Consider the following 24,611-nt stretch of genomic DNA (forward strand, 5'->3'; position numbering starts at 1 on the left):
TTGCAATCGGGACGTCCAGTGAAAAGGGATGCTCTCCTCCAGACAATTTCAGGGCCCTATCCCAAATCTTCCTACCCAGTGACACTAAGATTGGGGTCTTCTCCAAACACTCTAGTGGGACCCAATGTGCCTCTTTCAGGTTCGCCAGTGCTACCAGCTGTCTAAGTAGTCTAGTTTCCGGGGTGGTCTCATCTGCTAGCCACCTGGTCACGTGGCTCAGTTGGGCCACCAAATAGTACCTCTCCAGGTCTGGTAGTTGTATTCCACCAGCTTTGCACGGCAGTGTCAGTGTGGTGACGGATAATTTGTGCCTAGTGTTGCCCCATATTAATTCTCTTAGTAGCTTTTTGAGTAGTCGGAAGAAGGAGACCGGGATAAGGTAATGTACATTTTGAAAGAAATATAGGAACCTTGGAAGCACTATCATTTTGATTGTCGCCACCCTCCCCATCACGGATAGCAGCAGTCTGGACCAGAATGTTGTTGATTTCCTTAGGCCCTGGACCGCGATTAGGGTGTTGCCACGTTCAGGCGTGTGACAAATATTAAACCCCAGGTATCTAAATGTGCGTGGCTTCTATTGGATTCCCACTTCTGGGAGTTCTGCCTCTGCACATCCAGCCAGCCTCGCCAGTGGGAACACACTTGACTTTTCCTTACTAAAGGCGATCCCCGACACCTGCGCAGAATTTTCCAGGACCTCCAATACTGTTGGTATGTTGATGTGTGGGTCTCTCAGGTAGAGCAGCACATTGTCCACGTACAAGGAGACTATATGATATTCCCCTCCCACAATGATGCCTACATCGAAGAACTGTTTTCTCATGTACATTGTGAGTGGTTCAAGGCCCAGAATGTAGAGCATTGGGGATAATGGGCAACCCTGTCTGGTACCGCTCTGGATTTCCCATAGCCTGGACACCATCCTTCCAGTTTTTACTCTGGCCACCGGTGATTTGTATATGATTTTTATCCATCGGACAAAGCGTTCCCCCAACCCAAATTTCCTCAGGACCTCGAACAACCACTCCCAGTATAGAGAGTCAAACACTTTTATGGTGTCCAGGGATGTAACTGTGTATGATTCATGTGAGTCTTTCGTTTGTGCCATTATGTGTTGTAATCTGCGTAGGTTCGCTGATGTGTTTTGACCGGGTACGATCCCGTTCTGGTCTTCATCCACTAGTGTTCCTATCACCCCTGCTATCCTCCTAGCCAATATGGTTGTTAATATTTTAATGTCAGTTAAGCATGGCCAGTGGAGTGGTCTATATGAGCCACAGTCATCTCTTGGTTTCCCTGGTTTGGGTATTGGCACCACTAGTGTCTCTCTTATGTTTCTCGGTAGTATCCCTTTTTCATACTATTCTTGGAACACTTCTAAACGGGTGGGGGTCAGTTCCACATCATAAGTTTTGTAGAATTCGGTAGGTAGTCCGTCTCTACCTGGGGTCTTACATGTGGACAGTGATCTGATTGCCTCAGTTGTGTCCTCGGCAGTCAGGTCCCCATTCAGGGTGGCTCGCTGGGGCCCACTCAGTATTGGCAGGCCTATCTCGTCCAGGGTATTTAGGATGTCTCCTTGTGGCACCATCTCTGCATGGCCGTACAGGTGGGAGTAAAACTGCTTTAACGTGTTGCTAATATCTGACTGTTTTGTAAGGACCTTGCATGTCTTTGATTTCGGTAATCGGGTGCTTCAGGTGTTCCCTCCTGCACAGCCATGACAGGAGCCTGCCTGGCTTGTCACCCTCCGTGTGTGCCTTAGTGATTTTGGCCACATAGTTGTATTTCACCAATCTAGCCCAAACCTCTTGGCAGGCCTCCCTAACTACAGAGAGTTCCACCTCAGCCTCTCTTGACCTCGGGGCGGTTGCTTCTAGTTGTGTAATCCTCTTTTCTCCTTCCTCTAGCTCCCTCCTCAGTGTTCTTCTGATCCCACCTGCATTAGTGATAATTTCCCCCTGACCACTACTTTTAATGCTTCCCAGGTCATATCCCATCCCTTCACGCTACCCACATTGATGTCTAAGTACTCCTTTATTTTGTCCCAGAGATCCTCTTTAAAAGTGCAGTCAGTCAGGGCTTCTGTTTGCATTCTCCACATTGGTATGGGTGGCTTAGGGCATCGTATTTTCCATTCCATGAGGAGAGGGGAGTGGTCAGATATTGAACTTCCCAAGTAGGACGCTGATTCCACCTGGGGTAGATGTTGTCTATCTATTAATAAGTAATCTATTCTGGTAGAGTTTTCTCTGTCGGGTATAATTCTCTCCATACCTCTGCTAGGTCTAGGTTCTCTATGATCTTATTTAGTGCGGAGTGGGTCAAGTTGGTCAACAATGTCAGGGAGTTTGATCTGTCCAGTGTGTGGTCGCGTATGCAATTAAAATCGCCCCCCCCATATGAAAAAGCAATCTTGGTAGGCTTAGCTCCCAGCTTGGTCAGGTATACCTAAGTTCCATTGTGGAGATAGGAGTTCACTATACAAACATCTAGCTGTTCAATGCTGCCCCTCAGTATCAAATAGCTCCCCTCTTTGTCTAGGAGTTGAAATGGTATTGCCCCGTCTATCCACGTGCATACCCCTCGTGCATATTGGTAATATGGAGTGCCAAAACCCTGTCCTCCCACCACTCTGATATTTTTGTACAGTTTTTAGCGTTCAGATGTGTTTCTTGCAGGAGTGCAATGGAGATGTTCAGTTCTTAGCTGATTGATGGCAGCCATGCTTTTGGGTGCTGTCTTTGTGGGTCAAACCAGGTTCTGATGTGACCAATTGTGCTGGCCCCAGTGACGAAAGGACTACAAGTTGGTCTGAATCGATTGCCCCAAGCGGTTCAAAAGCGGCATTCGAGTTCTGCAGTTCAGATGGATCACCATGGTTGGTTCAAGGTCGAGTCAGTTTGAGATGTTGATAACCGCACGGTCGGGTCGACGAGTGATGTGATGTTTCCAGCGGTTCAAGTCATGGTCAGGCAGCTGGAAGCTCTGATCTTGGTGGTCTGACTTGATTTTTGAAGAGGTAGTGATTTGAAGTCGTCTACAGCTGCAAGCATGTAGTTCAAGGTGAACAGGTGACATGCTCTGCTTGGTATGATGCCGTGTTGAGCCAAATCAATGAATTCAGCAGCAGCATTTGAAGAAGTGCCAAAAGCAGCACCGCCGGTCCTGGTGATTTCAATGCATTCAAACATGGTTCCATGGTGGATCGACACTGTTGAAAGTAGAAATGCATCTGCTGTACTTCATCTGGTGCTGTGAGTCTTAATTCAAGGACTCGGGGACAAGATTGCACCTGTTCTCTTCACTCCCACTTGGGGGGGCATAGCGAGCACATGTAGGTGTACTTCAACTCCAGTCAGGATCCTGGGCACCCGTGCAGCTGGCAGAGAGGCAGGTCTTGGGCCAACAGCAGTTCAAACCCCAATGTGCCCCGGGGTATGGGTAGGAAGCACAACTTGGCTCTGCCTTGGATTATCTATCTTCATCTCACAACTGGAGACTTTCGCAGGTATGGCTCTCTCAGCAAGGTGTGAAAGAATTCTTCTTAGCATCAGTCAGGATAAGGAGAACCGTGTTTGATGCATTATCAGAGATGAATGGGTTAAGCATATTGGAGATATGAGAAATTTGAATTGATTAATATGTAAGACTTAACATAAACATGCACATTTCTCTCCTCAACGCGGCACATGCCAATCGTTAATTAAGAGCTCCTTTTTGACTCCGCAGCAGGCCATCGTATTTGACCAGGCTGTCCTGCGCTCACCGCCAGGCAGCGGCTCTTCCATTGTCTATTGAAGTGAGGATGTTTGCGGTCCATGACATGTTTGAACAGGACTCCATGCAAAGAGCATTTATACAGCTACATTCAAGGACTGGGCATAATTGAGCAACAAGTAAGTGCCGCGTTTCAACTCTCCCTGCATACAGTTATTTTCCTACTTTATCATGAAGATGGTCTTAAAAGAATGGAAGGCCAACAGGTTTGGTTTTTATTTTTGCATTGTATGTCTACCACAGCATATCAACATTTGATATGTTTTAAACTGTATAAAAAAAAGCACATCACAAAGGTGAAAACGGGAGAGCATATTTTTCGCACATCGAACTAGGAGAGAAAGTAGAATTTGGAATTTTGAATTAGGCCTTGTAACGCGTCTAAGACAGAATTAACTGCATCAAGGCATGAGGGGGAAGAGGGGCCTAAAGTCCTTACATATTGTGACTTGCTGGAATAGAGTGATATTGCATAAGAGGCGTAGATCCAATGACAGGAAGAAGTAAGAGGACAACTTAAAGGTGGCTGTTGGGTCAGCCCGGGCCAAGCAGGCGCTTGGGGTGTGCGTACACCCCTCAATAAATAAAGGGGGAAACATACAGCAAGACTACCTTGAAAATTTAAACTGTGATATTTTGTAATGTCATCATTTTTAATCATAAATATGTATTACTGCCCTGCTGTTACTCGTGCTTCCTTACGGTATGCAGTGATTTTAACAAATTAAATTACAGAGATTGTTGTAATGACGAAAATGTGAGAACGAAAAAATGTTTTTTTGTATAAAATGTATATGGGTGTGGCGTAAGGGGTTAAAACGGTTGGGGAGGGGGTTGGTGTGGGTTTAAAAGCATAGGGAAAAAGGGGTTTGGGGGGACCCCCACTAAAAAAATGATACATTTTGTTATAACATTTTCGTTATTACAGCATTCTCTGTAATTTAGGGGCTGATTCATGGAATTATTTGCGCCGAAAAACGGGGATTTGTGCGCCATTCTGCCCGCAAATCCCCATTTGTTATAGAGGGATTTGCGGGCAGAATGGCGCACAAATCCCTGTTTTTCGGCGAAAATAATTCCATGAATCAGCCTAATTCGTTAAGATCTCATGTCACCCTTCCTTACACATATTCCTACTAACCCATTGTTGTAAAGCACTCCGCTGCTTCTCGAAACTAGCTCCATGCACAATAAATACCCAAACAAAACATTTTTAAAAATTACTTAGCCATGGAAAAAATGCGCAGAACACTTAACAAACAGGTTTAAGTACCAGTTTCCTAAATCTCAACATGCAGTTAGATTTCTACAAAAGGACAATTGTTCATTACAATTCAGAAAGTTAAGTAATGGATCAAATGTAAAGACAAGACATAAGAGAAAGGTTACTTTTGAGAGATAGGAACAGCTTTTTTAAACGATTGCATGAACCTAAAACATATGTGAACTCAATATATCGCAGTTTGCAAAAATTCTACATTTGCAGGTATGCATCAATTGCATACAGAACATTGCAAGCACCCAAAATGTGCACTTGCCCAGATAGAGACTGCGGTTGGTTAGTGTGGCCCGATGGCAGCACATTCTTTATTCATTAAGGCATGCACTGATGGGCAAACCACGAAAAAACCACCCTCACGCTGCAGCACTGAGGGGGTGATGTCTGATATTTCCCATGAAAAGCTCAGCAACAGAAGACTACACCTCCTTCTGTGTGTTAATCCTTTTGAAACAGCAACAACGTTGTACACCAGGCTGTTGAAGTTAACAGGATACACACAGAATTTTACCAAGCAAAGAAAAAGCTGGTTCCAGAAAGCCACTTACCCTTTTTGCTGTGCTTGCAGATTTCCAATGAAAAAGCAAGCATTGGGCATGAACCCGGCGGCCATGTTTAAATAAGGAGCCCAGCCACACTATGGCACGTCCAGTAGCCTACCCAGTCAATATGTATGTGGTTACCAAATTAGAGACTTATGCATTTGAGGAACTCTTCAAGGTCAAAGCATGTGCTTCATAGATTGTGCTCAAGGAGTCTACTCCAGTGACTTGAAACGATAGTAGTGCACATCTACAGAACAGTAGAGGCTAAGGGCAACCCTTTTGTTGGCTCATAGCTCTATAGCTGTTTCTATGAGCTGACGTTAGTCACAGAAACTACCTCCTGGTGCCACCTTGCCCCACTGATAGTGGCAGATTTAGGCCCATCTTCCAGCTGCCATGCTTACGGAAAGTCCTGGAGAGGGCTACTGTCGATCAACTTCAAGATTTTGTGGAATAACACAATCTTCTATACAACGTTCAAGCAGGATCCCACCCAAGAACGGACCAAACCTGTTTTGGTTTGGGATTATTGCAAATGAGCATGGCCAGAGAGCGGTGATCCTGATATACATGTTATTACTATTAAACCCATTGTCCGTGGACTCCTTGGAAAAGACTTATGTCATGTGGGTAAGACAAAAGCCTTAAAAAGCTAAACACCAACCTGGAAGACTGGTGTAGATGGTGGTGTTTCCACTGGTATCATTCTTACCCCAACATTGATATGTGGGGCACCACATGAATCTGTACTTTCTCTTGATTTGTAATCTCTATGCTGCCCCTTTGCTGCAAATAATCGATTACTATGGCCTCTGTTTTTTTTTCCATATTTAGATGGTACCCATATCCTGTTTCAGGTGGATCAGAATCAGATAACCTCAGTAATAATGTTATGGTGTGCAAGGCAACCATTGACCACTGGAAGTGCCTCAACAGATTAAAACAGAAGGCTAGCAAAACAGGGGCCTTGGACAACCTGGATCAATCAGTCCATACGTGGAGCATACATTTTACCTCTCTCACATGTGAGGCTGCCTGCCAAAACCTGTGATTAAGAATTCAGGGATACAAATCAACTCTTGTGTGCTCATCTACACAAAAACCTCCAAATATGCCACATGTTCTTTTTCAGTGAGTTACCTGTTTTATTGTGTCCCTCCTGAATTATTTTCATGCATTGTATCTGGCTCTTCCCAAAAAAAAGAAAATGGTGAGAGGTGCATGTATATGTCATTCATGGTGTCTGCCCCTCCCTGCGTCTATGTCATAGAAACTAGGGGAGTACGTCATTTATGGCAAAAGCCCTGCTCTTGTCTCTATACTGCAAGTACGAGAAACGCTATTCACTAAGACAACCCCACCGACCCTACCCTGCAACAATTAAAGAAGAGATACATCTGCAAACTCAAAACAAATTAACATACTGTAACTGAAGATGGTGAGAGCAAGTGACGTAACTGCCAAACTGGCACACGTAGATACAATAGACATGAAGCAAAAATTCACTCACCATGAAGAAACACAGGCATTAGGTCAAACGTGCATTTAGACATGAAGAATATTACCTGCACCATATAGACATGAGAAACATAACATATATACACTGAAACTCTACACAAACGATAAAGACATATAGCTTGCTTAACATAGAAATAGAATGGTAACGAGTGGCCGTCGTGAATAAAATGGGCGGCAAATCTATGTTAGAGTGAATGTGAATCATCAAAGAAGCCTTAAAGCTTCAGGGAGATTCGACTTGCTGAATCTGCTGAAATACAGATACGTGCAGGGCAGACAGTGGCTGCGTGGCCCCCCTCCAAAGTTACTGCAGGAAAGGGAGATTTGCATAGCTCCAAACAGAACAGAAGATAATAATTCCCACGCGTAAGACATATTTCTCTTAGATTAAATAAAGAAACAAACAGCCTTTGAAAGCCAGGTGCTCATTAATTAACAGCTTATTAAGGCATTAGGAATGGATCGGCCAAGTCTCCACTGACCAAAGTGAGGAACAACACCTGTATTAATATGAGCTTAAATTCTAGTAAAAGTCTAGCAGAATAATGCGAAATGTGGTCTCCTCACACGACCTATAATCGGAGAACAGTTTCTATTGGTCAACTCCAGACACAGATATGCCTATGCCTTAACTCCCCTCAAATTCTCAGAACAGAGATGCCAGACAAGACCAAGCTCAAAGTGAGAAGTCCTGGCCTGTGTCCTAAGAGATCAGGGATGGTGTCTTATTTCATTGGAAGAAGCAGTTCCTTGATGTCTTCCCCCGTACCACTATTTTTGCTCATGTGCTGATGACCTGCCGAATGATCAGGGTCGGTAAGACTAATGCCAGGCAATCATAACTCTCGAAATGATGCCTCCTTGTAACTGTTGCATAGGCCAATTACCTTGTTGTTAAGATGATGTCTTTCCTACCTTTATCACTTTAGGGGTGGCCCAAGTTGTGGCCAAGGTGTGGCCATCAGATAGTCGTGTCCAATGAAGAAACTAACACATAAATAAACTATTTGTTTACAATTCACCTAACCAATCCCTCGATCCCGTAGGTTTTGTAAAAAAGATTGTGAAGTGATTGCGAGTTTGACGGATTTTGTGGTTAAAACTTGATGCTTTGCATTGGAGAGGTAGGAGAGCTATGGAGACTTGAGTGTTTATTGCTGTCCCTGCTTTATATGTGTTTTTAATAAAGCAGAACTTTATCTTGACTATTTCCATCATTGGATGTGGAATTTCCCAGCCCGTCTTTTCCGCTAGCACTGGGACTTTGGAGTGCTCTTTTACAAAAAAGATTTAAGGGCCTGCAAAATGCAGTGGTATGCTGTTTCCTGAAGCTCATAAAATGCAAGCATGCATCCCCAGCTGGTCCACTCTTCATTGGTTTCCCATGCCTGTTAATGTTAATGGGTATTGTACCGCGCACCGTTGTCACTTACGTGGTCTCTTTGCACTCTGGGGGGTCTGCAAAACAAGGAGGATTGTGGGGCTTCTTAGTGGGATTGAAATGGAGAAGACCAAGAGAGTTTTGATGTGCTGTTAGCAGTTTCAGTTTGGAGAAACCGCTCAATGAGCGTTGGTGCGTTTCCAGTCAGTAGCCATCATGTAGTTTTGAGGTGTGATTGTGTGTGGTTTGTTTCATATTGGGTGCTGTGAAGTGTGTGTGGTTTGTGAGGTGGTAGAGGAGTGGTTGTGTTTAGTTCAGAGTTTGAGGGTGTGTATGCAGAAAGGTGAGTTTTTAGTATGCTTGTTTAAAGCTAATACATTTCCTACACCCACAATCAATTTAAATGTCATACATTTCCCATCACCAACCGTTCAAACTAGTGCGATGCCTTTCCCACCTCCAGCAATCCATCCAAGTGAGGCACATTCCATGTCCCCAACATTCCATTTAAGTGCAGCCCAGTTTCCGCCCTTAAATTATCACACTAAACGCAATGCGTTTCTCACCCAGGGAAGTCCATCTAAGTCCAATACATCTCCCGCTCATAACTGCCCCTCCAAGTTTGACACACTTCCCTCCCCCAAGACTCCATCCAAGTGCGGTGCACGTCCCGTCCCCAAATGCCCATCCGAATGTGACACACCTCCGCAATCCTTTCCCGGTACAACACACTCCTCATCTCTAAATAATCCATCTAGATGTGATGCTTTCCCTGCCCCCAAAAGATTATCAAAGTGCAATGCATTTCCCACCCTAACAAACCGTCTCGGGCAACAAATCCTGCATGCTACAGATGTTACATAGTGTCTGTCTCAGGGTGCAGCAGGGAGTATACGGCATAGCTATATAATTATACCAGATGCAGGAAGTGGATAACCTAAACGCAAAGGCTGAGTGTAGAATGTGGCTAGTGTAATGGCATCATGAGTCTGACACAGACAACAGGTTCATGTTTTCTTAACAAACTTTACTTTAACTTAAATGTCAACATGGATTAAGGCCTAACTTGCCATATGCTAAGGTAGGATGTTCCTACCTAAAGAAAACGAAGGATAGTCTGTGTCAGGAAGTCAAATCAAAAGTCAGTCTGTGTCCAAAACCGATACTTACCCTCACAATTAAATGAATACAATTCGTAGGTATGTCAGCCTCAAAATGAATAGTGTTGAAAAAAAATGTTCTGAGCTTCTTCCAGCTCTTGGCTTGTAATCAGCTTCCCTTCCCAACCTATCCGGGTTCCCTTCCCCAAGAGTTCAAACCTTCGAGCTTTTCAAAAATAATGCAATTTCTTGGGACACTTCCCAACTATCATGTCATCAGTACTCTTTACGGGTTCATCAAAATAGTTCTGTCTCTTGATTTCAAAATCGCTTGAGCCACTGTAGAAAAACAAAAGCTTCCTTATAGTTACTTTCATTGGCTTTTTCCAAAAGGGCCACTCGGTCTAGGCGCTGTTTTCGGACCAGACAGTCCACCCATTACAGGTCACGCAACTGATACCCTTGCTCATCTGCCTTTCATTAACAATTGTCCACTGCTTTCCCTTGACAGTGAAGATATACTCTTCCAACACTCTTTCAGGGCTAGTTTACCCACCACTCACTCGGTTAAACTTTCTGTACTTTTTTGGCTCTTGCCCACACATGTATCTTCTTTTTTCCTTCTTTTTGTATGTGTTTATTGATTAAAACAAACCTTAAACACTATTCATACTACCATATAAAATACAATACACATCAATAACATAATAAAATAAGATAGTATTATTTATCTACATTTTCTAAAAATATCACTGCAATCACAATAAGCAATAACATAAAAAAAGAAGAGAAGAAGAAGAGTTAAAATCAGTGTTCATTAATAAGCACACAAGCACGGTTGCATACATAATATGCTGCATCAGAAATTGGAACTGATTCTGCTCCAACCAATGTACTCCAGAATTGATTATCTTCTCTGCTCAGCTTATGAGGGATAAAGCTGGCGTACCCTTTTTCATAGGAGGACATCATAGCTGGACATTGTGTTAGGATGTGATGTGCTGACTCCACCGTTTGGTTGCACAGACGACAGAGTCATTCCTCCCTGGCAGAGCTTTCCATCTCCCCATATGCTGCAAAGTAGGGAGTATATTCATGTGCAAATAGATGATAAATCTCCTAATCAATGCTGAATAGAATTGATTTAAATATGTGCATGGTGCACTTCTGCCATTTCTACCAAAACCCTGTTTTCTATATTCTGTGTAAAGTTTCAGGGGAGATAGACAGTGTGAGAAACCTTAGGGTATTCTCCTAAGTAGACTTCAGGAATCCCTTATTTGAGTGGCCAGGTAAGGGCTGGCACTCTCAGATCCCAACCCTGGGGGTGGACGAGCGATCGAGGATCACCTGTGTAAGGGAACCCAGGGTTATGCTTGGGGGAGTGCCCCAGACGAGACGCTGTATTATACCAGGGAAGAAGGGGAAGAGGATGTAGTCCCTGAGGCTTTTATAGGCTGCTATACATCTATCTCCCTTCCACCCAATGAATCTCCCTTACCACAATCCAACAACCCCTCTGCATAGGGTGAACCCTTAAAGAACCCAAACTCCATTACAGTAGGAAACAACATCCCGCAGAATCCCTCTTTTCCTGTTGCCTACCCAAGTACTCCCAGTCATTCTTACCCACGTCCCTCTGAGTATTGTTTCCAGAACACCCAGTTTGCTTTGACAAAATGCTACAATTCCCATAATCCCCCCTGTTCATTTCATTACAATAATCCACACAAACCCTACAAATCTCACCCTTCTGAGTTTACCAACCCCCCCGAGTACAATGGCTATGATTCCATATAACACCTTCTCCAACACAAACACTTTCTTAAACTGTGACAGACAACAGACTAACACCAGAGCCGTTTACCTGACATGTCCCAGCAGGGTCAGGCAGAGTCAGGCAATTGACAACAATTACACACACTTGACAGCCCTTTCTCTTCCCCATAGGGATAAAAGGAGGAGCACAAGAGCACACTTCGAGCAAGCAACTTTTCCGGACCGGCAGTTCAAATGGAGGAGAAAGGCAGCGACACCTGAAACGGCAATGTTTAGGGAATTGCCCTTGCACTTTTCAACTCAGACCAGCAAAGGCTCCAAATGGAAATCATAAGACCGGGAAGTCCAGCTGGTGTGTGGTGTGACAGGTGTCAACAGTACACAGGGCCCTCCCGCTCTGATAGCTAAAGCGGGGTGAGGCGCTTGTGTCGTGGTGCCATCCTTGACTCCCGAGACAAGAAACTCCAACAGTTCAGCACAGCTGGTGAGTCAGAGAGGACTAATAATAAACCAAACTGTGCTGAGCCCAAGGTTGCAGGCGGCAACATTGTTGAACACAGAACTTGTGACAAAGAACGTGTGTATTTGAACTTTTAAAAGAAACCACAATGATGGTCCAAATGCAGAGTGGTCTGGCTCTGCATGGGCGCTCATTCGAAGGACACTGACTGGTCCCCCTTGTTGAAACTACAAGTACCAGGAGGCCCTAGGAGAAGCAGGTGTAAGTAGTCTGAGGGGTCATACAAGGGTAGAGTCAAACCCTTGTACAATCGAAAGTCTCTGATCTGTTGACAAGACGGAAAGTAAAGGGAAGCCTGGCTGGGGGCTGAGATCCAGACTTAGGTTAAAGGAAGAACCTAAGGGGTCTAAAGGAACTGTAATTTGAATTGTGGCAAGTGTGGACCTGACAGATGGATGCCAAGAGAAAGCTAGAAGAAGGGAACCACCACTTTCTAATAAGGTTGTGAAATTGTGAACTAAGGCAAGTGTGAACTCGATGGAGGGATGCCAAGAGAAAGCTAGGGGAAGGAAACCCTGCTTTCTGATGAGATGAGAAAATCATGAACTGTGTTAGAAAATCATGAACTGTGTTGGAATGGATATATGAACCCGATGGAGGGATGCCAAGGGAAAAGCTAAGAGAAGTAAATCCTGTATTGTGATAGAGCAAAGTGAACTGTGATATTGGCAAAAGTGAAACCAGCTGAGGGATGCCTGTGAATTAGGGTGGACAGTGATACACCCGTGAACATTGTGATGACAAGCGTTGTGTTGTATTGTATTGTATTGTATTTGGTTATTTATATAGCGCTCTTTCCCCACTTGTGTGACCTCAATGCGCGTTGTGACAAATCAAATGGTCCAGAGATGAATATCGGTTTCTAAACCATCAATCAGTCCCACACCTCTAGTACACCAGAAGGGATCCGAACAGATTGGAACACAAGTAAAGGGTTTGTGGATCATTGCTTAGTTGAAACACAGCGAAAATATAATTATTACCCAATGATAGAACTACTTTATTAATACTACAACAGACAGTTCTAGCACACTACAAAATACAACCCATCCTGTAAAGGAACACAGAGGACATACAGTTTCAAGAAGGAAAGGGATGCACTCTGGATACTGACAGGAGGGTAGTTGGTAAAGTAATCAGTCTTACTGTTCAAGGGTATTTGGTTTCAGCACCAAGGGGCAAAGGGTTGTAGCTGTCTCTAGGTGTCTTCAGAGAAGGACCAGGGGGCAGAACTACAATGTACCTGGTTCTGAAGAAGTTCTTGATGCTCGACAGGGTTGAGGTGGTTCCAGGGCGCTTTGCAGCTCCTAAGACAGAGTTCAAGGCGCGAGACAGCTGCGGGTATCAGGCAGCAGGCAGTTCGGCAAGCAAGGATGGTCGGACCGCTGCAGGCTGGCCGGCGCAGCGGCTCAGGCCAAGAATCGTTGTCTCTGTGCTGGTTGGTGGATCTGGAACGCTGGTCGAGGTGGCTCGGACAGCTCTGGTGACTGCAGCATGACAACAGTCAGTGGTGCAGCCGGATGCGGGTCCAGGGCTTAACTGTTTCGAAAATGTCCTTAAAAGATGGACGCTGGTTGATGCTTGAGAGGCACTCCTCCTAGCTTCTGGGCAGGGCTTGTGTCGTCCTTTCAAGGCTGACGGCCCAAAGCTCAGTAGAGTGTTTGCATGCAACTGTCTTGTCCTTCGTATCAGATACTCTCCGGCACGTCACACCTAGGAAGCTTGCTGGCAGAACCTAGCAGAGCACGCTTTGTGCTGGCTGGGTACCGGTTCTGGAGCTGCTGGATGGGTCATCTGAGTCTTGTACCTCCCTATGTTCCCTGGGATATGTTTAGGGGAGGGATCTTGGTTCCCTCTTGGAACTCCTGGCCTTCCTTCACTGGCGGAAGATGCAAGGTAGACTGTACCTTCAGCCCGGGTCCAGATGAGTCCTTCTTCTTACTCCTTTCAAAGCCGTCGGATTATCTTCTAAGTGAGGGGTTCTGCCATCTTTTAAAGCCAAATGGACCCCAGCGATTGATGCAGGCTGAGCCTACCTTAATGAACCGATCCTGGGTCCCCACCAACAATCTTCTGTTATGCATGAGGTCAGGACCAGACTGCTCTGCAACAGGAAAAGGTGAGGGGTGATGGCATATACCTAAGTCCCACCCATCATCCGGTCTGTTGTAAATCAAAGTGCCTCTCTGGTTAACTGAGCCCTCTGTGACTCTTGATTAAAGCGCAGGACTCCCTTGAAGTATGTGGCAAGAGCAGACTTCCTGTCTCCCACAAATCACATATTTCTTCCGTCTGACAGGGGTCCCACTACAGGGGTACCTACGGTAACTGATGGACCCAGACATGCCATTCACTGCCTTTCATACAGAAGGGTGGGAAATAGCTTCAAGTGACACATTGCATACCAAAGCGCTGTTAGCCCCACTTTTCCTGTTCCAGCAACCAAGCCTCTTCTCCAAGCTTGCCTTAATTATTCCTCATTAGTATGCACTGCCACCAGCCAGATTAGACACATTGAAAGCAGATCCTTGGGGCATTTCATATTTAAATTAGACTGCCCATGACTGGAGGAAGGTGTTCCTGCCTCCTTATTGAGATGCTTTGATGTACCCGTGGCTGTCAAATTCCAGTTTAATATGACAGGGGAAAACGGCGCCTGTAAGCTGTGTCTTCCTGGAGTAAACGTGACTATGTGTTTCATGCAGTGAGCAGATGAAATGTGTGCAGAATGGCCTCACACATTTCTCAGAGGTTGATCTCCAATAATTCATTTTTATTATAAAAAAAACTCTAAATGCCCAGGACTGCACATTCTCCCCTTGCAGATGGTCGAATTCCTCACAAGTGTGAACCCGACTGAGGGATGTCCACAGTGAGTGGCTGTTATAAAAAGACATTGAGACTCTTGAATGTTACATTTGAATGAAAAGCCGTAGTGAACCCGACTGAGGGTGGCCAACTTTGTAAGAAGGATCGGAGCCCAGTGGAGGGGATCTGAGAGTGAAGAGAAATCACTCGCTGTGAAGATTACTGAAGATTACTGAAAGGAACTTTTGTTTTTGTTGTTTATGGCACATAAGGTCCTCTGAGGCAAGAGCCGTTTTGTGAAAGAGACGTGACCACAGAAGGCCCTGATATTTTGGAAACGAACTGTAAGCTCATGCTAGAGAGGGGCAGGAGTGTGCTATGCTCAAGAGCCCGCCCATACCATCCTGACTTGTTATTTTGAGAACACTGCTTTCTTTTCTTGTGAACATTACCCCACACTCTTTTGCAATGTAGCATAAGGATTGGCAATATTTCTTTTTACTATAGGCCCTGTTTATTTGACTAAGACAACACTAGGACTGTATTATTATTATTTGATGGTTGTAGATTTCTCACATTTTAGATTTAGGTTTAGATTAGGCGTTTATCTCACCCATTGTTATAATTTAATAAACACCCTTGAACTGTGATCACTTGTGTCTGTCTTGCTATTGCCACCACGAGTTCCTTACAATGGTCAGCATCATTACAGTGAGCCAAAGCTGAGGCTTTCTTCTTTAAGACATGATCCCAGTTTGGAAGGGTCAGAAAGGCATTAATTGAGATCTAAGGTCGAAGAGTAGGGAGGCCGTGTCCTCACGCAGCCTGTATCGGCTGCAGCCATATAAGACAAAAGAGTGCCAGGTTTTTCATCAGTTTGCAGGATGGTAATATACATAATACTCCACTGTACAAGCAAGCGTGATCTTATAAATTACAAGCCCAGTTTGCACCCTATAGGTGCTGACTATGGAACCCCCAATATGGAACACAGTATTTTTCCTTCCAAACCGGTCACCCAACTCATCAAATAACCCAGCACCACAGCCAGCCCATAACGAATTCCGGGCACAATACTTTTAAAATACAATGCTCTCTGCCCATTGATGTTGTTCCCAGCTTTGAGGCGAATACATTTTTTTAAGAGAAACCATTTCTTTAGGATCTTAGAATGGACATGCCGATTATGAAAATCTACAGATGGGGAGCTGCAGATTAGAAAGCCCAGATATTTATACTGTTTTACCACCGCAAGTCTTTTCCCATTCTTGGACCAAGAAAACGCTGTCCCGCTGGAGCGCACACCAATGACCAACACTTAAGTCTTGCTAGTCTTAAGAACCACATTATTATTATGTGCAAACAGAGCCAAGGCGTTGATCGATCTCTGCAGCCCCATTGGTGTACGATCCAAGCCAAGACACGGCCTGCGCTCCTATTTTAGGAGGCAAGTTTCGGGCTCATTGAATGGAAGGGCCCATATCACTCACATAGAGATTGTAGAATATGGGCGCCAGTACACACCCCTGCTTCACTCCAATGTTAACACTTATCTCAGATAACATCTGACACCTGATTTAATCATACTCTTACTGAGTTAACAGTATGAGGTAAGATGATAAAATAAAGTAATGAGCAATTGATGCCCCAGAATCGTAACTTATTCCAGGTCATGAAACAGTATAGAATGCCGGACTAAAATTTATAAAGCACAGGTAGAGGCTATCATTTGGAGTTTTCCTAGCTGAGGCAATCACATATTCAAACACACAGATGTTTTGCATGTTATTGCACCCCTTAATAAAGCCTGTTTGATTCGGTGTCAGCAGACCTGTTTCTGCTATCCATTTGTGCCGTTTTTGCAGTCTCCCTTTTTGTGGATGGGGATCAAAATGGACCGCCTCCAACTAAGAGGTATAACCAATAATATTTTTTTTAAAGAGTTTCCAGGACCACTGCCCAGAATTACGGGTTTTCTTTAAGTGCCTCATTGGATAGTGTATCAGAGCCAGGGGCAAAAGAGTTATTCAGAGAGTGGATTATATGGATGATATCATTGTGTTGGAAACCCTCTGAACATTCTTGCTTATATACATAGGGAGTATTTACCTCCGGGTACACACTAGGACAATATAAACGATTCATCCCAAACACTCTCACATATTGGATTTAATGCTATGCCTACGTTATTAGATATGAAGCGTCTTGACATGGCCCAGAACCTTTTTAATCATTATTAGCCAGTTCTTATATATAGAAAATAGCAAGAGTCTGTAATTTGCTCTTGCACTGAGCATCATAATGGCAAGAACTATGTATAGATCTCATGTCGTTCTAGAGGTTTCTCTTAGCCCTATGCATAGAAAGATCAAAGCAATTAGAATGCTGCACCTGCTGTCCATGTGCACAGGGCTGAAGATGCAGCACCCCATTCAACCACGCCATGAAGCACTGTCTTTTCCAAATGCTGGTATTAAGTCAATTAATTAATTATTTGACATGCAGGTTTATGTATGTGCTAATCTTATTGATGTTTCTAGGGCCCCACACTATGCAGTTCCCTTGACAATTGATGCAGATTTTATTCTGGAGCCTGTTGATCCTGTTTGGTAGATGCAATTCAAGAGACCATATCAGTGTCGTGTGATTACTAAATCTGGTTACTTCTTAACCTGCAGTTCCTTTAACACTTTGCTTGTGTCAATAATTGTTTCTCTTTTTGTCCCCTTCCTGGGATTTTATTTGCTTTGCCTACACTTGTATTTCAACCAGTCCACTAAGTGGTATTTGCCACTTGTACCACCTTGCTTTCATTCCATTCAATCATGCTCATTACTTGCTTTAGCTGTGTGTGGTATTCAGAAATGGTTAATTACATTTAGAAGGATTCATAACTTCATTTGGTTCCGTACGGCATTCATAAACGTTTAAAATACCTTTCAGTTTGTTTGGTATTCATAAATCATCTGTTTCAGCCTTGAAACTACTTTTAGTTCATTCGAGATTTAAAGGCACTTGTTTCAGCATTCAAAGGTGCTTACAACAATTTCCAGTTTTTTTGATATCCAAGAAATGCTTGCTTTGGAGTGCCCTGGCATGAGTGTTCCCTGTCTACACTCACCAGCTTCATGCAGCAATTCCTGCCAGCTGTGTTCCCTTATTCGCTCTGCATTCAGCTTCCACTGACTTCGCTCTTCCCTTGCAGAGGTCTGAGAGAGCACCACTTGCTCTCCTAGAGGTTCACAGCAACCGGAGCGCCTTCTGCCCTCAGGTTCCTCAAACTAGTTTACACAGGTTAGCCTATGCTAGTAAGTTAAATGTTGGTAGGTGTACGATATCAGGTAATTAGAGTGCTGGGTTTTTCTGGAGTACATTAATGGCTATATTCCCAGTTTTTCTGGTATGTTTCTCTTTCTGGGTTGGTTTGTGTTGATGGGGGTAGGTCCCTGCGGTTGGTCTCGGTTCATGTTGGGTGTGTTCCGTTAGTCACTGGTTTCGTCGGGTTCTATTCCTTGTGTTTTTTCATTTCATGGTGCATAGATGTTGTTCAGGCATTTTTTTTCCTTCGGAGCTGAAGAGCCAGGTTTTTAAAGTTTTTGGAATTTTAGATGGTCCTCCATAGTTCTTATTTTTTTAAGGATAGAGTTCCACAGTTTTACGGCTATGCAAGAGAAGACTGATCCTCAATGTTCTTTCCTTGCATAGTGTTTAGGTTCTAGGCAGATGTCATTGCTGGATCTAAGTGTTCTTGCTGGTTTGTGATGATATTTTATAACGTGCTTAATACCCAGTGGTTTCTAAGCGCGGACCCAGGGATTGAACCCGTGTTGCTCAGTGTCATCTTGTTTCCAAGGCGAGCACGTTGCCGCTGAGCTATCTTCCTGAGACGAAGATAGCTTAGCATCAACGTGCTCGCCTTGTAAACAAGACAACACGGAACAACAACGGTTTGTACCCCGGGTCCGCGCTTACAGATCTCTGGGTATTAAGCATGTGGTGGTGATTTTCCTCTTCCTCACGTGGATTGCTCTTTGTGTTATGCACAATGTTTTGTAGCTGATTTGCTTTTTGACTAGGAGCCAATGTACCATCCTTAGCACTGGTGTGAAGTGGTCTCTTCAGGAGAGTTTGGGGAGAAGTCTGGCAACTGCATTCTGTATTCGTTGTAGTTTCCTCAGCAAGTATTCTGGCATTCCAAGGTATATGCTCTTGGCATAGTCTATTCTGGACATGATGAGGGATATGATAGCAAGTGTTCTGTGCATGAAGAAAAAGAAGGGAAGTATCTTTTTGATATTGTACAGATGGAAGAAGCATTTCTTAATGATCACGTTGACTTGTGGTTCTAGTGTTAGTTCATTGTCCATTAGGATTCCCAGATTTGTGACTACTTTGGATGGATCAGGTGGGGTTCCCAATTTTGTGGGCCACCGGATGTGCTGGTTGTTTCCTTGGTTGTTGGATGCGATCATGATTTCAACTTTTTTCAGAGTCATTTTAAGGTTATCAGTGTTCATCCACTGGTAGAGTTCTTTGAGGCAGCCCGTTATCATGGGGTTCTCCTCTTCACTGCCGTTGATTTTGTAGATGATTTGGGTATCATCTGCGTAATTTTAGCATGTAACGATGTGTCTTTTGATGAGGCTGATTAGGGGTGTCAGGTAGATGTTGAACAATAGTGGAGATAGCAGGGACCCCTGTGACACTCCAAATGTTGTATTTTGCGGTGTGGATTTGAATGGTTTTAGCCATAGTGTTTCTGTTCCTCCAGACAAGAACTATTTTATCCAGAGGAGTGTTGTGTTGCCGATCCCTATGTCTTCAAGTCTTTTGACGAGGGTGTTATGGTTGACAGTGTCAAAGGCTGCAGAGAGATCAAGTAGTATCAGTGCCGGGTTTGTGTTGGAGTCTGCATTGGTCTTTAGGTCATCCCAAATAGAGAGTTGTGCCATCTCCGTTCCTCTCATGGGTCTAAAGCCTACTTGTACCTGATCGAATAGCTTGTTGTTTTCGATGTGTTCCAGTATTTGTTCATAAACATAGGTCTCTATTGGTTTTGCTGGGTATGGAATGTTTGAGATAGGTCTGTAGTTTGAGAGGACTTTAATATTGCCCATTGTATCTTTGAGGAGTGGTTTGATGTAGGTTTTGAAGGTGACATGTTGAAGAGATTTAGGTAGTATTCTGATTGTGTTCCTTGTGCAATGATTGCTTTGTAGATGTCTGGTCGACAGGGATCAGCTGGGGAGCCTTGGTTGTTGCTTTTGTTCACCATGCTGATGAACCTTTCTCTTGAGATTTGGGGAAAGAGGTTCAACCTGGTCTGTGGGCCAGGGATTGGCTGGTTGAGGAGAGTGGTCGGATGGGTCGGTCTACTTTGTATGATCCGTTGTATGTTGCTGATTTGATTCTTAAAGTGTTCTACAAGATCATCGAATAGTTTCTGTGAGGCGATTTGTGTGTTATTGCTCCCGGGAGGGTTTCTCATCTTGTTTATGATGTTGAACAATTATTTCTGAGTATTGTTGGCTTTTGTGATCCGTTCGTTGTGGTATTTCTTTTTTGCTATGAGAATTTCTGCTTTGCATGATCGGCTTTGTCTTTGATATGTTATTCTTTTGTTTTGGTTGCAGTTTCTCCTCCATTCTTGTTCTAGTTTCCGGTTTGTTTTTTTCATTGATTTAAGGTGGGGAATGAACCATCTAGCCACCAAGTTCTTTCGCGAAGGGATGATGGGTTTTTCCGGTGAGATGTGATCTATTGTTTTCATCATCCAGTTCAGTATTATGTCTGTTCTGTCATCTATGTCTGTTGTGTTCAGGGTGGTGATCAATGGCTTTAAGGATTCAAATTTTTCCTTCAGGTCATGGCTTTTGATGATTTTCCTGTTTCTTTTCCAGATTGGGGGGTTATTTCGGGGCTTTTTGGATGCTTTTGATAGTATTTGGACCACAAAGGGTATAATAAGGTGGTCGCTCCAAAGTATTTGGTTTGGGTGCTCTGTTGTGATTAGATTCTTATTGGCAAATATTGCATCTATGTTGTGGACCACTGTGTGCATGACTCCTTTCACCATTTGTCATAATTGTATTGTCTCAAGCTGTTCAGTTAGTGTTTTCTATGAGCCTGTGTTCTCTTCTTTGAACCATATGTTGATGTCCCCGAGAATGATCATCTGGTCAGGTTGAATGGCCATGTTAGTGACAGCTTCTACGAAAGTGACTACGAAGGTTGCGTCGCAGGTCGGGGTCCTATAGACAAGTATAAATATGAGCTTTGTTTGCAAGTCTGAGGCCAGGTGCAGGACAAGGGATTCACAGTTTGGGATGTTCAGCGGATTGGTTGTTCTTATTTTTAGATGTTCATTGTATGCCGCAGCAAGCACTCCTCCTCTTTTTCCTTTTCTGTTTGCCTGCATGGACTTAACGTTGTCAGGCAGACAGCTATGTAGCATGGCTTTGTAGTTTTGAGTGAGCCAGGTTTTCGTGATAAATAGAATGTCTATCCCCCGTCACAAAATAGATCATATATCTCTGTTGTGTGTTTGGTCATAGATCTGGCATTGATTAGGATGCAATGTATTTTTTCTTTATTGTGGCCTGCTTTGTCTTTGATTGTGTCTTCTGGTGGTCTTGTTTACGACGCTCATTATTGTCATCGGGTTGCAGGTCTGTTGGGTCTGTTTCATCTTTAAGTAATTTGGTTAGGTTTTGTATTGGGTTCACGTCTTCTTCTGCATCCTCTTCTCTTTCAGGTTGAAAGTGACAATGGTCCCCCTGGTTTCTTGTGATGTATGGCGTGCTGGCCTCTTTTCCTATTGTTTTTCTTCTGTGTATTTCTTGCCTTTCCCTTTGGAGTACCGATATCCTGCTGATATGTCTAGTGTGTCTGATAGTTGGTTGCTGCTCTGACGGGTGGTCTGTTGACAGGCAAGGCATTGGGTAGAGTGATTTGGATCTGGTTTTCATGGTGGCTCTTTTTTCAGTCGGGTGCCTGAGTGTGTGTTCCATTGATGTGTTAATGTTTCCTGGTGTGGTAGCTGTCATGACCATTGCCCCTGGCACTCGGGGCCTCCGGGCCGCATCACAGTGTCCCTACATGGTCCCAAGGGCCCAATCATGCCCCCCAAGACTCTCTTGGAGTCAGTCCTGGCGCCTTTGGCGCCAGCCTCATATGGCAAAGGGGGGGCTGGAGCTCTCAATGGCAATAGCACAACATGGATGTCCCCACATGGTTCAGTTCCAGAACTGAACCATGTGGTCTAGCATTTAGGGTGTGGTCCGGCCTGAAGGCACCTGGGATACCTGCAGATTATTTAAGCCACGCCCGAGATGCAGAACGCGCTTCACGTTACTCTGCACTCACAGCGTGACGTTCACAGCGGTCTATCCTCTGCATTCTAGGCCTGCACCTGCAAGAAGGAGAAGAAGAACATCATTAGCCATCCTTACCTGCTAGTTATTCCAGCTCCTGTTGTTCGCTCCAGTGTCCCGAACTTCCAGCATCTCGGCAGACGCTCACTCTCTCCTGGAAGCTGCAACCTGGGGAAGGAAATAGAAAGACAACATTAGTAAGCATTTGCATCTCACATTTAAACAACATTCGGAAGCATGCGTAACTGAGCGGAACTCGCTGTTGGTTTATTCCAGTTCTGGCCTTCCATCCACCTGCAAGAGAAGGCAAAGCTGTTTAAAACGCATACTTACTCGACCGCGATTTGGACAACATCTACTCATCACTCTGCATCCTCCCGGCAGCTTACCGTCCAGAACATCACGGCGGCCTGAATGAGAAGGATAACACAGGTTAGCACACCGCAAAAGCGCACACAGCGCCGCGCTCCGTGCATTCACTTACCACCTCGAGCACAGCCCCAGCCAGCTTGGCGTCTTCATCATTCCTCCGCACCTAGGAGAGTAGGAAAGACATTAACAGGGGCAATTACAAGTACGGACAAACTATCAAAACCATAGACTTACCTGAAGAACTGAGTCGCAGCAGGTCTGGACTCACGGGCCCGCGCAAGTGAAGAAAACTCGGCGGTGAAACGCCCATCCACGACGCACCCCTGCACAGAACTGCAGAACCGAGAGCGCACCATATCGAAATCCAAGGTGAGGAAAGCTCTAAGGGGGTCGTTGGTTTCACAAGGGAGGTGAGCCGAGAGAGGAAGAGATTGTGGGCTAAATCAAAACTCCTGTATTCCAGACTAGATCCTCGGCAGAACGAGAACCCGGGGGCGGTGGATCCAGGTTACAAGCAGTCCAACCAGATCGGGTGGCGTCCCTGTGGATACCAGCTGAGCGTTACAGTAGCCTGGTGTGATTCTATTTTGCTTGGGATTTATTTGTGTTTTCTCCCACATCGTCCTCTCCTGTGACATGACATATTCTGTCTTTCTGTGTCTTCTAGTGATTTTCCTTTGAATACTTGGATGTGTTGCTGTATTTCACAATTGCGAATGCCTTTCTGTGAATCTGTGTTTTGCTATTTTAAAATAGTGTATACTTGTGGTTTTGTGCCAGAGGTAGCACTTGCTATTTGAGGTTCTCCCTGTGTCGCTCCTTGGGTTTTCTTTCAGAACTTGGATGTGTTGTTGTAGTTCACAGGTACTAATGATTTCCTGTGAGTCTGGGTCCTCTTTATTTGTGGGGTCTTGTGGATTTGTTCCAAGTGTGGCAGTTGTCGATGTGAAGTTCTTTCTATAGTTTAATTTCCTTCTTTCCTTTTCTTTTGGGTTCCTTTGGTTGGGTTTTTGGTATATATGTTATTGGATCACAGAGGCGTTTCCTTTGTGTGACGTTGAGTGGATTTTGTAGGTTTGTTGGTTCTTGAGTGGTTGTTTGGTTTGGAGATTCCTTTATTTAGCGGGAGTTTCTTTGTATTGTCTTTTGTTAGCATAGGTGAATTGTGAGTGGGGTGGGTGGTTTTCAATGGGATACACTGTGACTATTGGCTGTCAAGAAGAGCATTACTACCTGTACCAGGTAGGGGAAGGGGTGAGGTCCTAGTGGAGCAGGGCAAGTCAAAGGACAGTGAAACACAGAGTGGCTATCCCTGAACACAGCCACGAGCAGAACACCATCCAGTCGCTATCCCAGTTTGTTCAAAATCAGATCTAGAGTGCAGTACAGCTCAACACTGTGGCTAAGTATGGATTGTAGCACAAATCAGCACAGTAGCTAACTATGGAGCGTAACAAAGTTAAACCCAGACTAATTATGGAGCTCAGCACCATTCAACACAAAGTCTAACTATGGTGGCCAGCAGAGCTCATCAAAGTGGCTATAGGTGCAGCACAAATCAACACAACCTATGGGCACGAAAACACAATGGCTAACTATAGGGTGCAGCCCAGTTCAACTAATGGAGGTATAAGCAGGGTTCTGCAGTCTTTGGCTCTTCAGATGTTATGAACTCCAACGCTCTTCTGTTCTAGCCAGAGTCAATGGTGTGGGATGGTGGGAGACTAGTCCTCAACATCTGAATAGCCATGGGTTCCAGACCCCTAGTTTTCTTTAAGGCTCTGTGGATTGTCCACAAGGCCCTGTACACACAACACCAGATGTTCCAAAGACAAATATTTTTTAAATTCATCCAGCTCTCTCTTTCTGAAAACACCATCACCAATGGAGGCTGCTCCTCTTCTGTCCTGGCAGCTAAACTGGTCAATAGCCTCCTGCCAAAAAATGCCTCTATCTCCTATGTAATCTACTCCAGGACAGAAATTTAGACTTTCTTATACACTACATTTTATTGTTAAGCAGTCCCTGCTCTGTCACTTGAATTCTATGTTGCCCAGATATCTTTCTGGTGAAAGATGTGCTTTATAAATTCAGCTGCCTATATTAACTCCTCTTGCTTAACTCATGTCTGCCTACCTCATAACTCCTTAGGT

Source organism: Ambystoma mexicanum, chromosome 6p (assembly GCF_040938575.1).
Source record: "Ambystoma mexicanum isolate Mex_15411 chromosome 6p, UKY_AmexF1_1, whole genome shotgun sequence".
In the NCBI taxonomy this organism is placed as follows: Eukaryota; Metazoa; Chordata; class Amphibia; order Caudata; family Ambystomatidae; genus Ambystoma; species Ambystoma mexicanum.